Source organism: Macrotis lagotis, chromosome 5 (assembly GCF_037893015.1).
Source record: "Macrotis lagotis isolate mMagLag1 chromosome 5, bilby.v1.9.chrom.fasta, whole genome shotgun sequence".
NCBI classification, from domain to species: Eukaryota; Metazoa; Chordata; class Mammalia; order Peramelemorphia; family Peramelidae; genus Macrotis; species Macrotis lagotis.
Window position 1 is genome coordinate 237,994,533 of NC_133662.1, and position 16,049 is coordinate 238,010,581.

The 16,049-nt window shown below is 38.8% G+C and overlaps 1 long non-coding RNA gene across 1 annotated transcript in view; it reads right to left on the reverse strand.

The window, feature by feature from the left end:
• Positions 1-1,161: 1,161 nt before the first annotated feature.
• The window catches only part of LOC141488711 (uncharacterized), a 111,038-nt gene continuing 96,150 nt past the window's right edge, over positions 1,162-16,049 (reverse strand). Inside the window, exon 6 of the long non-coding RNA XR_012468771.1 lies at positions 1,162-2,454. This is a non-coding gene — a long non-coding RNA (uncharacterized LOC141488711). The remainder of the gene's footprint in view (positions 2,455-16,049) is intronic.

Here is a 16,049-nt window from a genome sequence, read left to right on the forward strand (position 1 = left end):
TGAGGCTGGATTTGAACTCAGGTCCTCCTGACTCCAGGGCTGGTAGTCTATCCATTGCGCCACCTAGCTGCCCCCTGTTATGTCTCTTCTTGAAGGAGGTTTTGTGTCTTGGACTATGCAGTGTGCTCTTGGCAGTCTAGGGTGCAGGCTCTATTCAAGGGCTCCACAGGAGTGACCCTGCCCCAAGGGCTACAGGAGCTGTTCTCACAATACCAGCGCCTGTGTCCTTCCCTTTTCTTGGACACTTGCTTGTCACACGGGAGGAGAAGGGGAGTAAGCACTTCCATGGTGTCTACTCTGGGCCGACCACTTTGCTCAGCACTTTACAATTATTATCTCATTTGGTCCTCAAAAGCACCCTAGGACATCAAGGCTGCGATTACCTCCATCTTATAGATGAGGAATCTCTGAAGCACTTTCATAAATGATTATGCTAACCAATTAACGATGCCCTTTTAAGCACCTGTAGACGAGTCTCTATGATAGGCTTTGAGGATTTCAGTAAATAGTAAAATAGTCCCGCCCTTAAGAAGAGTATATGGAGACACATGGGTAGCTATAGAATCCCCAAAGTCTTCGTGCCATTTGAAGCTATTGAAGCTTGAAGACTTTGGGGACCAACTCAATAAACAAGGTAACTTTTTGAAGAAGGTGCAAGCCACCTAAGATCAGAGAAACCCTGTGGAGATTTGAGTTTTCAGGGAAACTAGGGATAATAAGTGGTCACATAGGGAGTAAAGGGGCAGAACAGGATTCAAAGGATAGCGGTCTCCTTGCACCACTGTGGAGTGAGCTGCATTAACCAAAAATCTTTTTCTTAATATCCCTGAGTAGCATGTGATATTACACCAGATAGTAAGCTATGTGAAGACAGGGTCAACACCATGAATATCTTGGTAAACACAAGGGGCTTAAGATATCTTCATTTAATTGAACTGAATGAAATCTGAAGGAAGGAAAGCTCTTCTCTAAATGAAATGAGTAGGGAAAGACTCCATGGAAGAGAAGATATTTGAAGGGGGGGGGCAGGATTTCAATAGGCAACTTCATTCACATGTGAGAACATTTACTGAGATTGCATTCCAGACAAGGTTTTGATAGTCAATGAAAGCTGAGCAAAGACTAGGAACCTCTGGCTTACTGCCTACCCTTGCTGCCGTTACTATTGCCACCCAGACCCATGATGCTGAGAACTCCAAATGTTCTATTAGGAAAGAGAGTCTGATCTCCAAAACAAGCTTCCAAGATGAAGGAACCCTCAGCTTTGCTCAAGCTCCATCTAGGTCCTTGGTCACATGTACTTAACTTGGATTTTGTCTTGGATGGGAAGGGAGTTAACACCTTGGATGGATATCATGAGTGGAAGAGGAATTTAAGATACAGTTTTAGACTGCTTCAGTGTCTCATTAAACAGAGGAGACTCATGGATCCAGGCCTCAAGATTCTTTATTTGTGCTGCTTAGCAAAAAAAAGTATTGGGAAGATCCAGGAGAAGCAGAGATATTCCCCAAAGAGCCTGGCTTTTTTTTTTTTTGAGCCTGACTTTTGAAAGAGTATAGACTCAGTCTTTTTTAAATTAAATTTTTTTAAGGTAATAGGGTTAAGTGGCTTGCCCAAGGTCACACAGCTAGGCAATTATTACGTATCTGAGGCTGGATTTGAACTCAGGTCCTCCTGGCTCCAGGGCCGGTGCTCTATCCACTGTGCCACCTAGCTGCCCCTAAACCCAGTCTTAAAAAAAAAGTTTTACTATATTTTATGTATATACAAGTGTTATTTCCAATCATATCCCTCCTTTTCCCTATCCTGAGAGCTATCCCTTATAACCAAGATTAAGAAAGAAATTTAAAAAAATTTAGCAAAAGTAGTACACACAAGGCAGAATTGTAGTAGAGTAGAAAGAACACAAGTTTCTGAGTCACAGGTCCTAGGTTCAATTGGTGCCTTTGATGCTTATTACTGGTGTGGTCTTTGACAAGTCATTAATCTGCTTGCAGGACAGCAAGGTGGATAGAGCCCCTGCCCGCCCTGGAGTCAGGTGGATGGGAGTTCCAATCTAGTCTCAGACAATTGACACTGTTTGACCTTGGGCAGGTCACTTAATTGGAGATTGCACCTGCAGGACTATCTCCAATTGTCTTGATTCACATCTGACCACTGGACCCAGATGGCTCTGGAGGAGAAAGTGAGACTGGTGACTTAGCACAGCTCCCTCACTCTTTCGACATCACTTCCCTGTCATCATGGTCTTCTTTGAGAATGAAGGACAAACATCATCATCATCATCATCATCATCATCAATCTGCTTGTACTTCAGTTTTCTTGTTTTAAAAAATGAAGTCTCTGAGCTTCCTTTCAGCCTGGATCTCCGACCCTTGAGCATCGATCAAGTGTGGTTCTTGGTGGGACTGGAATGCAGATCGTTGTTTCTCTTTCTGATCTTCCTAGACTCTCCTGACAAGTGGAGGACATAAATAAGAATGAATGAAAAACATCTATAGTCATTTACTAGATTTCAGGCACACGCTTTCTGCCCACTAGGAATTTACAATCTAATGGAGGAGACAACACCTGTGAGCCGTAGGGAAGTGAATTCTGTTCTGCCGACTCCCAGGGAGGCTGTATGGAATCATAAGGCATTTGATTGCTGGAAGCTTTCCAAAAGCAATAGTACTATTGATTTAATTACTGTGCCAGGAGCAAGAAGTGGAAAGCAAAGGAGAAAATAGGATCCAGGCTCAAGGTGGCAGAGCAGATGACAAAACGGCACAGGGAGCACTTGGATACCATGGGAAGAAGAATCTTGGCCTTACAACCAAGATTGGCTTCCATCCAAGGGTGGGCATTGCAAAACTGAAGGAATCAGTTTTCCCAAGGTCTAGGAGCTTCTTGTCTAACCCTCTCATTTTTATAGATGAGGAACCTGAGACCTAGGGAGTTCTCCATGGTGTCACAGCTAGTAAGTATTGAGGCAGAATCAGAAATTCATAGCTCTAAAACCAGAAGAGCAGAGGCTGTCTAATCCAACCCCTTCATCCTTTAATTTGGGCTGGTTGATATTTGTAAAGCCATGATGAAGGGCAGTGTGTGTGTGTGTGTGTGTGTGTGTGTGTGTGGTCCAGAGGAAAGGGTGGACTTAAATCTCACCTTTGACAGTGGTCACTTGTGTGACCTTGGGCAAATCACATCACCTCATTTCATCTGAAGAGATTGGGCTAAATTGTCTCTGAGAACCCCTCTAGCTGTAGATCTCTGATCCTTCATTTTATAGATGAGGAAACTGAGGCACAGGTGTGCTAAATGACTTCCCTAGGTCATAGCATGATAGGGTTAGAAGTCATGTTAGCACACTTAGTATACTCTCCTCTCTTCCCCCTCCCATTCTTTGTACATAGCAAGAATTTGTACAGATCATATAGATGAGGAAGCCCAAGGAGGTCAGGTGACCTATCCAAGATCACCAAGACATTGTTCATCAGCATTGGATATTTGAAACTGAGACCTCTCTCCTCTGTTCCACCATCAAGGCCTCAGGACAACCAATAGATTCAAATGAGACTCTCTATTTTAAGGGAAAAAATCTGGCAACTCCCTGCATCCACCTGAAATATTTAATAAGACTCAAGAAACATTTTGATTTGTAAGTGAAACTGAGACTCAATATTGTCCTCTGAAGTGCCTTGGTCTGAGTATCTCTTATTTATTTATTTATGTGTTAAACTTTAGATTGTGTGTAATAAACTGTCTGTGGCGTGAAGCTATTGATTCCCTTGCATTAGAGGCCATATTAAATGTACATTATCCCAGCATTGGTCAACAGAGAGGAAATTTGAAAAGTTTGAGGGAGAATAAGTAAAGACCATTAGCAACCTCGAGGCTCCTCCTAGCTCCTTTTCTTATCACGCCAGGGATCTTCTGCTGAGGTTCTGTTTTGGCTTTCTGAATTGTCAGCCTAGATATCCTTCCTCCTAATGACCCTTCTAATGGCCCAAGATGGGCAGATGAGCTAGTCAAGCTTTCTTTTCAAAGCAAATATCACCCTCCTCTCATCATGAATCATGGGTTCATAGATTTGGAATAGGAAGAGTCTGGGAGTGCATCTAGTGTGAGAATTCTAAATGCACTTGTTTTTAAAAGTAGATTACATATAATAGAATATATTATTTTATATTGTTGCATATTATTATATCTATTTCACTATATAATAGATTTTGATATGTGAATATATTTTAAAAATATTCATATAAATATATTTTAAATATTTTTCATATAAACATAGTTAAGTTTATTATATATTTTAAATAACATTGATATAGCATATGCATTTTAAATGTCTCATAAATATATATTATAATAATTATATTATATTATAATATATATTAAACATTGCAAATATTGATATATCAATATGGATTTTAAATAGATTTTAAGATATATTACATATATTGCTATCAATATATTTTAAATATATTTTACATAAATATATTTTTAATATATCACATACATCGATATATCATTATGTTTTTAAAAAATATATTTTATGTAAATATATAAAAATACATTATGTATATTGCTGTTAAGATGTATTTTAAATATATATTTTAATATATTACATATATTGATGTCAATATGTATTTTTTTTTTTAGGTTTTTACAAGGCAAATGGGGTTAAGTGGCTTGCCCAAGGCCACACAGCTAGGTCATTATTAAGTGTCTGAGATTGGATTTGAGCTCAGGTACTCCTGACTCCAGGGCCAGTGCTCTATCCACTGAGCCACCTAGCCGCCCCAATATGTATTTTTTTAAGAAAGATTTTATTTATTTTGAGTTTTACAATTTTGCCCTCATTCTTGCTTTCCTCCCCCCACCCCCCACAGAAGTCAGTCTGTTAGTCTTTACATTGGTTCCATGTTATACATTGATCTTAGTTGAATGTGATGACAGAGAAATCATATCCTTAAGGAAGAAAAATAAAGTATGAGATAGTAAAATTACTTAATGATATAACATGGTCTTTTTTTTTTCTAATTTGATGGTAATAATCATTGGTCTTTGTTCAAAGTCCATAATTCTTTCTCTGGATACAGATGGTATTCTCCATTTCAGAGAGCCCCAAATTGTCCCTGGTTGTTGCACTGAAGGGATGAGCAAGTCCATCAAGGTTGATCATCACCCCCATGTTGCTGTTAGGGTGTACAATGTTTTTCTGGTTTCTGTTTATCTCGCTCAGAATCAGTTCATGCAAATCATTCCATGCTTTCCTGAATTCCCATCCCTCCTGGTTTCTAATAGAACAATAGTGTTCCATGACATGCATACACCACTGTTTGTTAAGCCATTCCCCAATTGAAAGACATTCACTTAATTTCCAATTCTTTGCCACCACAAACAGGGCTGCTTTGAATATTTTTGTACAAATTATGTTTTTATCCTTTTTGCATAATCTCTTCAGGGTATAGACCCAGCAGTAGTATTGCTGGGTCAAAGGGTATGCACATTTTTGTTGCCCTTTGGGCATAATCCCAATCAATATGTATTTTAAATAGAAATAGATTTTAAAAATATATTACAGTAATATATTTTTAAAATCTATGTGTTTTAAATATATATTCTATATAAATATATCTCAAAATATGACATATTGCTGTCAATATATATTTTAAAAATACATATTTTAAATATATTTCACATAAATATATTTTAAACTATTGTATATATTGCTATACAAATATATTTTAAATATATTACATATATTGATGTCAATATATATTTTGAATATATATTTTTCATCAAACATAAATATTACATGTGCTGCTATATCAATATGCATTTTAAATATATATTTCATAGAAATATATTTTAAAATATATTACATATATTGTTATGTCAATATATTTCACATAAATATATTTTGAACTATATGACATACATTAATATAGCAATATGTATTTTAAATATTTCACATAGATATTAAATGTATTGATATTTCAATATGTATGTTAAATATATAGCTCATACAAATATACATTTAAAAGATATTTCCATTTTGATCATTGTATTTCAATAGTATTGATTTCTTTTGGCGTCTTATACATTTTATTTTATCCCTTTAAAAAATCCCAGAAGAATCCATAGGCCTCACCATACTGTGTCCAAGGGGTCCAAAACATAAAAAAAAAGGTTAGGAATTTCTGTGCAAACTTCTCATTTCCAGAGGAATAAACTAGGGCTCAGAAAGACAATAGGACCTCTCCGGGATTACAATAGGTAGTAAGTGGAAGAGACAGGATTTGAACTCAGGTCCTCTAAATCAGCAGAGACCTTCTTAGAGTCAGTCTGTCAATAAGCATTCATTAAGTACCTATAGTATGCCATTCATTGGTGAGCTCCTTGAGGTCAGGGTCTGTCATTTGCCTCTTTTTTGTATCCCCAGGGCTTAGTATAGTGTCTAGCATACAGTAGGTGCTTAATAAATGTTTACTCATTGACTGACCAGAGGCTGTGCTAAGCACAGGGAAGACAAAGACAAGAGACAGTCCTTGCCCTTCTATCTGCAAGAAACCTTGGTGCCATCCCCTCACTGGACAGATAACAGCAGAAAGGACCTCAGACCTCCTCTAATCCAGCCAATCATTTTATAGAAGAGACCAAGATCCCCAGGGGCCAAGTGACCACCTCAGGGGCCAGCAGGCAGGGGCAGAGCCTTTTGTATCTTCAAGCTCAACTGGCCCAGGACAGCTTTCTTTATCCTTTATCCTACAATGCCTCCTAGGGCTGCTAGATGGCACCATAGTGCAAGGTGAGCTTAGCCTGAAGTCAGGAGGACTCATCTGAGTTCAAATTTGTTTTCACCCAAGACTGTGTGACCCTGGGCAAGTCACTTAACCCTGTTTACCTTGGTTCATCAATGTAAAATAAGCTGGAGAAAGAAATGGCAAAAATTGCTCTAGTAACTTTGCCAAAAACACCAAATAAGGTCACAAAGGGTTGGACAATTGAACATTACCTCCCAGGAAACTGAGGCCCAGGAAGATGGAATACCTTGGCCAAAGGTTCATGACCAGTTCCTGTTTTCAGTGGTTGGTCATTATGGTTCTTGTCCTAAAGATTGAAGGACCCTTTGACCTCCACCCCCCATTTGAAGAATGAGTTTATTCTTATCATTTTGTTGTAAGCTCCTTGAAGGCAAGAACTATTTTTTTTTTAATTTAGGTATCCCCAACAGCATTGAGTCCTTGTGTCCTTGAAACAAGAAGACAGTTAATATTTGTTGATTTATTCTGAAGTTGAGGCAGCTAATGCATCACCTCATCATTTCTGAGCATAAGTAGGGTCAGTCATAAGGAGAATTCTCTTGTTTTCCTTTCTTTCTGTGGATAAAACCAGAAGAGAAGGGCTTAAATTGTTACAGGAGATGAGACAGTCAGATTTAAGGTTTACTATACTAGCAGCAATATAAAAAGCAGGGAAAGCAACTTTTTTGAGCCTTTTAAAATAATTAGATAATTTTTGTTAATGGTGATAAATATTATAATAATAGCTGACATTTACATAGGGTCTTATGGCTTATATAGTGATTATATCATTTGATCCTCAAATGGACTTGTGAAGTAGGCATTGCTAGATGGCAATTATACCAATCTGATAGATGAGGAAACAAACCCAAATCTATGTACTTGACCAAAGTCATACAAAGTAGGTGTCCCTCAGGGTTCTATCCAGGGTTCTATCTCCCTTTATACTATTTCGTTTGGTGATCTCATCAGCTCCCACAGATTTAATTACCATTTTATGGTGAAGATTCTCTTACTTTTCCTGCCCCTAACTCTCTGCTGTCCACCATCTTACACCTTCAACATCTTCATCTCAAACTGGATGCCCAAAAGAAATATTTAACTCATTAGGTACAAAAACAAACACATTATCTTTCCCTCAAACCCAATCCCCCACCCACCTTCTCTTTTACTATATCTAAGGGAACACCATCCTCCCAGTCCTTCATACTCCTGGCCTAAGAGTCATCCTGAAATTCTCACTATCTCTTCAACCCCTCATCCTTATATCTAAGCTGTTGCCAGGCTATTAATTTTACCTTTATAACATCTCTCAAATGCACCCCTTTCTCTTCTCTGATATTACAAGGTGTTATTTTGGTGTAGACCCTTATCTCACATTGGACTATTTCAATGCGTCTTTTGCCTCAAGTATCTCCCCACTATCTTACATGATTAAAGCAATCCTATTGAGGTCTGAAATAATAGATTTTTCTTTAGAATCTATTTTTATATATACTATTTTGTTTTAGTTTTTTTTGCAAGGCAATGGGGTTAAGTGGCTTGCCCAAGGTCACACAGCTGGATAGTTATTAAGTGTCTAAGGTCAGATTTGAACTCAGGTCCTCCTGAGTCCAGGGCCGGTGTTCTATCCACTGCACCACCCACTGCCCTTAGAATCTATTTTTGCTAATTTAAAGTATCTAATGTTTTCTGGAAAAATTCCCTTGAATCTATCCTCCATTCAGCTGTAGTGATTTTCTTAAACACATATTCTACCATATATTTAATAAACTCTTATGGCTCCCTGTTACCTCTGGGAGTAAATACAAAATGCTCTGTTTAGCATTCAAACCCTACAGAACCTAGCCCCCTCCTGTCTTTCCAGTCTTCTTACACCTTATTCCCTGACAGGTTTTATTTGATCTCATGACACTGGCCTGTTATATTTCTAAAACTGACTTTCTGGAGGAGATTGCATTGCAAACCCTATTGACAATGCCACATCAAGAGAGAATTTCAATATCATTGATGGATTTTAAAAAGAAAAAAAAGAAACAATGGAGGAGAATTTATTGCATTGTAGAGTAATAGAAGTCAATCAATCAATAATACCAGGACAAAACATAATGGATGGGCAATAAGTTAAAAAAGTGGCCACATGTACAATCTGGACATATTTCATGTTACAGTTAGGTGGCACCATAGTGCCAGGAAGATCTGAGTTCAAATTTTATTTCCCTTAAACTGTGGCCTTGGGCACTTAATCTCTTTGTCTCAGTTTCCTCAATTTTAAAATGGGAATAATAATAGCACCTTCTTCTCAGTGTTGGTGTGAAGACCAAATAAGACAATAACTGTAAAGTACTTAGTACAGTCCTCTACATAGTAGGTACTTCATATTTGGTTCCTTCCCTCCTCTTCCTTCCTTCCTTCCTTCCTTCCTTCCTTCCTTCCTTCCTTTCTTCCTCCTCTCTTCATTCCTTTCTTCTATTCCTCCCTCCTTCTTTCCCCTTCCTTCCTTCCTTGCTTCCTTTCTTCCTTGTTTCCTTCCTTCCTTCCTTCCTTCCTTCCTTCCTTCCTTCCTTCCTTCCTTCCTTCCTTGCTTGCTTCACAATCTTTTGTAACAAGAAATACAAAAGAATTCTCCTTTCAGGTGTAGGATGGTTCCTGCTAGGTTCAGGTACCATCTTGTTTCAGAGAAGTAGGGTTATGGTTCTAACCTAGAGTTTTTCCTAAGCATAATTAACTTTATAGAAACAGTATTTACAGTCTTGAGGGGTGACACAGGCACAATTTCCCTACCTTTTTATGTTCTTTACTCTGAGAGACAAGACATGATCAGCCATAGTCCTACACACTGTACAATGATATCAACTTTGGATTGCCATTTTGGTCCTCCTTAAGCAAGGACAAAAAAGCAATGGGAATGGAATATTGCTCTAGGTGATTAAATATAAAAATATAAACATAAATATAAAAATTAATTGTTTCTCTGCCCTTTTGAAGTTCACACCTTCTCAAGTGACTTGGAGTCAGGAGACCCGAGTTCAAACTCTTCCTCTGATACTAGCTGTATGACAAGGGGCAAGTCATTTAATCTCCAAAAGACTCATAAGATAAAATGGACTGGGCCTGCTTCATAGGACTCTTACAAGGAAAGTATGCTGGAGATCTTAAAGTATTATAAAATGTGAGTTTCTGATGATCAGAAAACAAGCTAGGCCAGTGATGGAACAAGAAAGAGAGATAATTGATGGACAACCTTGGTAGCTCATTGGTTTCTCTGAGAGGCTAAAAAAACCCAACAAAAAACAAGAAACAGGAACTAAGCACTTTGGCTCCATTTTTTTAGGTTTTTTTTTTTTTGCAAGGCAAATGGGGTTAAGTGACTTGACAAGGCCACACAGCTAGGTCATTATTAAGTGTCTGAGAAGACTGGATTTGAACTCAGGGACTCCTGGGCAGGTGCTTTTTTCCACTGTACCACCTAGCTGCACCCTTTAACTCCATTCTTTAAAGAAGGTCAGATGTCCAACTATCCATCACCCCATGTTGCCCCTTTATAATGATCTAGCAATTAATAATCTATATAAAATAATAATCTAATATCTTTATAATCTAATAACAACCTATAATACATTAATTTAGCATTCTTTATAATAATCTAGTTTTAATTGAGGAGGGTTGATAATAAAGCAATGAGAATGAAAGGAATTCACCTTTGGGGAGTGGGGTGGGTCTTACTAGGCCCCCCACCATCTTGATTCAAAGATATAGGATTATGTTTCTAACATATCTATGTTTCTAACTGAAAATTCTCATAGCAGAAAGTTGTGAAGAGCTAAGGAAAGAGACAAGACTGTATTAGGGGATTTGGTTTCTAGTCCCAGTTCTTTCTATAACTTGCTCTGTGTTCTTGGCCAAATCTCATGCCTTCTCTGGGGCTGTTTCCCCAACTATCAAATGGAAAGAGTGGAGAATATGGCCTTTAATTTCTATTCCAACAGGAACATTCCAATGAGCTCAAATAAGGGAAAACTTTATGTAAAGCTCTTGTTAGCTGTAACACTCTATAGACATGAGAGTTATTATCATGATGACGAGACAAGAGCAGGCTCTGTCAAGTTGACCCCACAAAAGAATGACCCCCCCAGGGAACAGACTTTGCTTCCCACAGAGAGGTACCATATCCCCAGTGCTCACTAACAAAGAGGGGTTTCTTCCCTTCTGGATGGAAATGTGCTTAGCAAATGTCTGAAAAGTGAAAGAAAAAAATGCCCAACCCTGGACCAATTTATCAGTAGAACTTTAAAAGCATTCCTTACTGTGGAGAGGGCCAAAAAAACAAAAAGAGGAAGGGGAGGAGGATAGAAAAAAAAAACAATCCTCCAAAACAACTTTTTATCTTTATTTTTGGTGAAAGCATATTTTTATAATCATTTGTGTGTGTGTGTGGAGTTAGATCTAGAAGTCAATCTATGTTTTGTCAAATCACAATAATTTCTCAAAACTAAAATCCTAGTAAAAGATTGATTTCTTTAGAGAGTACTCAGACTTCATGTCGGTCACATTGCCAAACTAGGAAGAAATTAAGACTCCTGAGTATGTAAACCAATTGTTAACTTAGAAAGACAAACTTAGGATGCTGTCCTGCCAGGAAGAGACAACAAAGAGACCTGATAATATTGTACAAAGATGATAGTCTTTTGAGGAACAGTTTTGGGCAGAGATGTTGTGCAACTTTCACTGTTAGATCACAAAAATGTTAATAATTTTCCATCTTCTCTGTTTTTGCTTAAAAGATCAACTCCTTTCCCAGATCAGTGTGATCTTTTCTTTTTGAAATGGCATCTACCCCTAGGTTTAGAGGCAAGATCTTAGAGAATAACACTTAAAAATGGTTAACCTATATTTTCTTTTCTTTTAACCCTACATTTTTAAGATTCTTTAAGTTTTAGAATTGACAGATCATCGGTCACAGGATGGAAAAGCTGGAAGGGACCACCAGAGGCCATTCAATTCAACACTTTCTTATTGAAGATGAGGAAATAGACCCAGAGAGGTAAAATAACATATAGGATCACAGGGTTCAAATTGGAAGGGAGCTGGACAAGCAACTTGCTAAACTTGCCTTCTTTTCTGTTCTTCACAGATGAAATTCCATCTTACTCTACAGGCCTAGACATGCCTGGAATGAATCCCCTTCTCTCCTCTTCTTGAAGTATCCTGTTTCCTTCAAAGCTCAGCTGAAGCATTACTTCCTGTTCTCCTCTCAGCCCCCATCTGCTAGTGCTTCCCTCTGTGACCACAAATTATCTTACTTTTTTTAAAAAACGTGTTTTACTCATGGGATTTTTTTAATTAAAGATTTTATTTATTTTGAGTTTTACAATTTTTCCCCCAATCTGACTTCCCTCCCCCCACCCCTACCCCCCACAGAAAGTAATTTGTCCGTCTTTACATTGTTTTCATGTTGTACATTGATCCAAATTGAGTGTGATGAGGGAGAAACCATATCCTTAAAGAATACTCATGGGATGTTTGACCGAGAATGAAACCTCCTTGAGGGCAAGTTCTGCCTTTTTTTGTTATCAAATAGGGATTTATTAAATGTTGACCATGTGCTGATCATGGTTAACATTTAATAAATCCTTATTTGATTGGCCAGGATCACCAAAAAAAAAGTGTTAAACATAGTATTCCAATCTGCCTCTTCTTCATTCCAAATCCGCTCCACCTTTGCCACACTGCTTTTATTTGCCCACGTACATACAATGCCAATTATTTGGATATCTGGAAATGGAATCATTGCCTGAATTTGTCAGCCACCATCCAGATTTCTGGTGTAGATAAAAACCTCAAGAAGAAACCCATTCCAGAAACAAAACCCCATTCACAAACTGGAGGGTTGATCTATTTCTGACCAAATGCCTTTCCCTTGCTCCTTGGGCTGAGAGGGTTTTCAGCCTTCCCAACTCTTCCCAACTTTTGTCTGTGCATGGGCAAATTTGGAGCTCTGGGCTGACTTCTGCCCTGTCATCACTTGGAATTTCCTTATGAATGTAAAGTAGTCTTGACAAAACATAATTAGAATGGGGGGGGGGGGAATAGCTGGAATTCCAAGGTAAAAACAAAACAAAACAAAATATCAGTAACCTTTGACTTACTTTGAATTCTTCTCTAACCCTAACTGAAACACACACACACACACACACACACACACACACACACACACACACACACACACACACACCCCTTGCAAATCACAGTGAGGCCTCCTCATCTCTGCCTCTTTACTTTCCTCAAGTCTCAGCTTAAATCCCACATCCTGTAGGGGCCTTTCTCATCCACCCACATGGATAAAATTACTTTCTCTCTGTATGGTGCAGTGGATAGAGCACTGGCCTTGGAATCAAGAGGACAGGATTTCAAATTCAGCCTCCGACACTTACTAATTGTGTGATCTGACTGCCTCACATCAGGGCCATCTGCAGTTGTCCTGATTCCTATCTGGCCACTGGACCCAGATGGCTCAGGAAGAGAAAGTGAGACGGGTGACTTAGTAGGCATTCCCCCACTCAAATTCAGTTCACTTGCTTGTCATGGCATCACCTCTCTTCTTTGAGAATGAAGGACAAACATTGTATTTATTTACATTGTTATCTTCCCTATTAGGAATGATTAGGACAGTTCAGTATGCTGTACTGGGTCTGGAGTTAGAAAGACTAGAGTTCAAATCCAACCTCAGATATTAGCTGAGTGATCCTGGATGAGTCACTTAACCCTGTTTGCTTCAGTTTATTCATCTATCAAATAATCTAGAGAAGAAAAAGACAGACTATTCCAGTATCTTTTTGTCAAGAAAACCCTATAGAGGGGTGGCCAGGTGGAGCAGTGAGTAGAGCACAGGCCCTAGAGTCTGGAGGTCCTGAGTTCAAATCCGGCCTCAGACACTTAAGAATTGCCTAGCTGTGTGACTTTGGGCAAGTCATTTAACCCCATTTCCCCCTAAATAAAAATTCTAAAAAAAGAGAGAGAGAAAAAGAAAACCCTACAGACACTTACTAGTTATATCATCTTGGGCAAGTCACTTAACCCTGTTTGCCTCAGTCATCTATCAAATAATCTATAGAAGGAAAAGACAAACTATTCCAGTATTGCAGCTGCTGGCTACTTGGGTTCGATTCTGCCTATGAGAAATCATTATTCAGACTGGGAAAGCATGGGTGGAAATAAAACAAAAATTTATTAAAAAGGTTACAAGAATAGGAAGGGCTAGGGAGAGAGAGAGAGAGAGAGAGAGAGAGAGAGAGATTGAGAGAGAGAGAGAGATGATAGATAGAGATAAAAGAACAGCAAGCAGCCTTGGCTGGGCCATGGTCAGAGAAGACTGAGCCTGTCCTGAGCTAGAGTCCAGCTCAGGTTTTTATGTCTTGCTTCTCATCCAGAGGGCAAAAGGTGATCTCCTTTCCCTTATTCTCGATCCAGAATTAGGTAGAGGGTAAAACCCAAGGACATCAGTACACAAATTTTACATTAAACTCTGATACTTTAAGAATGGGGAGGGTTCCCAAAGAATGGGGAGGGCCTTCACCCAAGATTACAATTGTTTCTGTTACAATCATAATTCTCTACTTCAAGTCAATTTACATCTCAAGAGTCTACATCACCCAAATTCTTGCTGTTACTTTCAGGTTCTCTTCATCTTCCCCTGCATCCATATCTTTGTCAAGAAAACACTAAAGATTTACTAGCTATGTTATCTTGGACAAGTCACTTAACCCCATTGCCTCACAAAAATTTAAACAACAAAAAAAAGAAAACCTTATGAATAATATTGGTACATAGGGTCACAAAGAGTTAGACAGGACTGAAGTACAGTATTCTCCATTAGATTATGAGTTTCTTGAGGGCAGGAATTTTTTTTTTATTTCTTTGTACTGTATAAATTCTGGGAGTTCTCATCCCAATTCCCATTCATGAGAAGTCTGGTCCCTAGCATGACACTGAATTGGTGGTCCCTTCATAAACGTAAGAGACTAGCCCTGGAGTTGGAAAAGCTCAGGATTTTTATTTAAGCCTTCAGAGTTCATGGATTAAACTTTTTCTGGGATAGACAACAAGCTGCTTGAGAACAGGCTGAATAATAAAGATCTGGGTGAGAACACCTGAGAGAGAGAGAAAGGAAAGCTGCCAGAAGAGCTGGCTGAACTGAGACTCGAGGGAGGGGTGTGGGCCCAACTTTTATGGTCTTGTCCACTTCCTGGGCAGGGAAGAGTGGAAGGGAAAAGGGGGGGAAAGAGGGGAAAAGGGGATCCCACTCCCTCTATGTGACTGAGGTCAGGTACCCAATTCTGAGAGGCAGGAAGCTGGAGGAGGGGTAAAGGGAATGAGCTGAGGTTGCTTTTATCCTGGTGAATTTACATTAATAATGAAATTTCATTGAACAACAGGAGGGAATTTACATGTGATTGGTCTCATGCAGCCCAGGGAGCCCTCAGACACTCACAAATAACATTTTTTTAAAGGTTTTTGCAAGACAGATGGGGTTAAGTGGCTTGCCCAAGGCCACACAGCTGGCTAATTATTAAGCGTCTGAGGCTGGATTTGAACTCAGGGACTCCTGACTCCAGGGCCAGTGCTCTATCCACTATACCACCTAGCTGCCCCACAAATAACATTTTCTTAATATTAAAAGCTAGACATATTTCTCCTTCTTATCTACCCTTATAATTTCTAGGGTATAGTCCTAAGAGGTTGGGTTCCCAATCAACATATTCTCCCCAACATTGATCATCAGTTAAGGTTGATATCTTCCCTATATTATTGATAGACCAATTTTACCTCAATATAACTAACATCAATTAGTTTTTTTAAAGGGATCTTTACTGAGAAGATATAGCAAGAACAGAAATACAAAGAGATCCCTCCTGAGCCTGGAGCATACTCTCCTATTTATGTTTTCGGAAATAATTGACTCAAACTTAAGGCAGTTGTTATGTAGAATTTGACCCCATCATGTGCATTCTGAATTTGGCATGGCCACTGGACAAAGTTGTTTCCTTGCTAAAAAAAAATTCAGTATCTTAGCATTAGTTTACAACTGGACTGGGCCAAGGAGCCTGTCCCTCCCCTCAGACCTCCCCCAGGACACCAGACTTGGGCTGTTGGAAAACTCCATTTCCCTTTCCTCTTCACTTTAAGAGCAAACATAGCAAAAAGAAAGCTTTGATGGGACTTGGTCCTCAATTTACCTTCCTCATTTGAATGCAA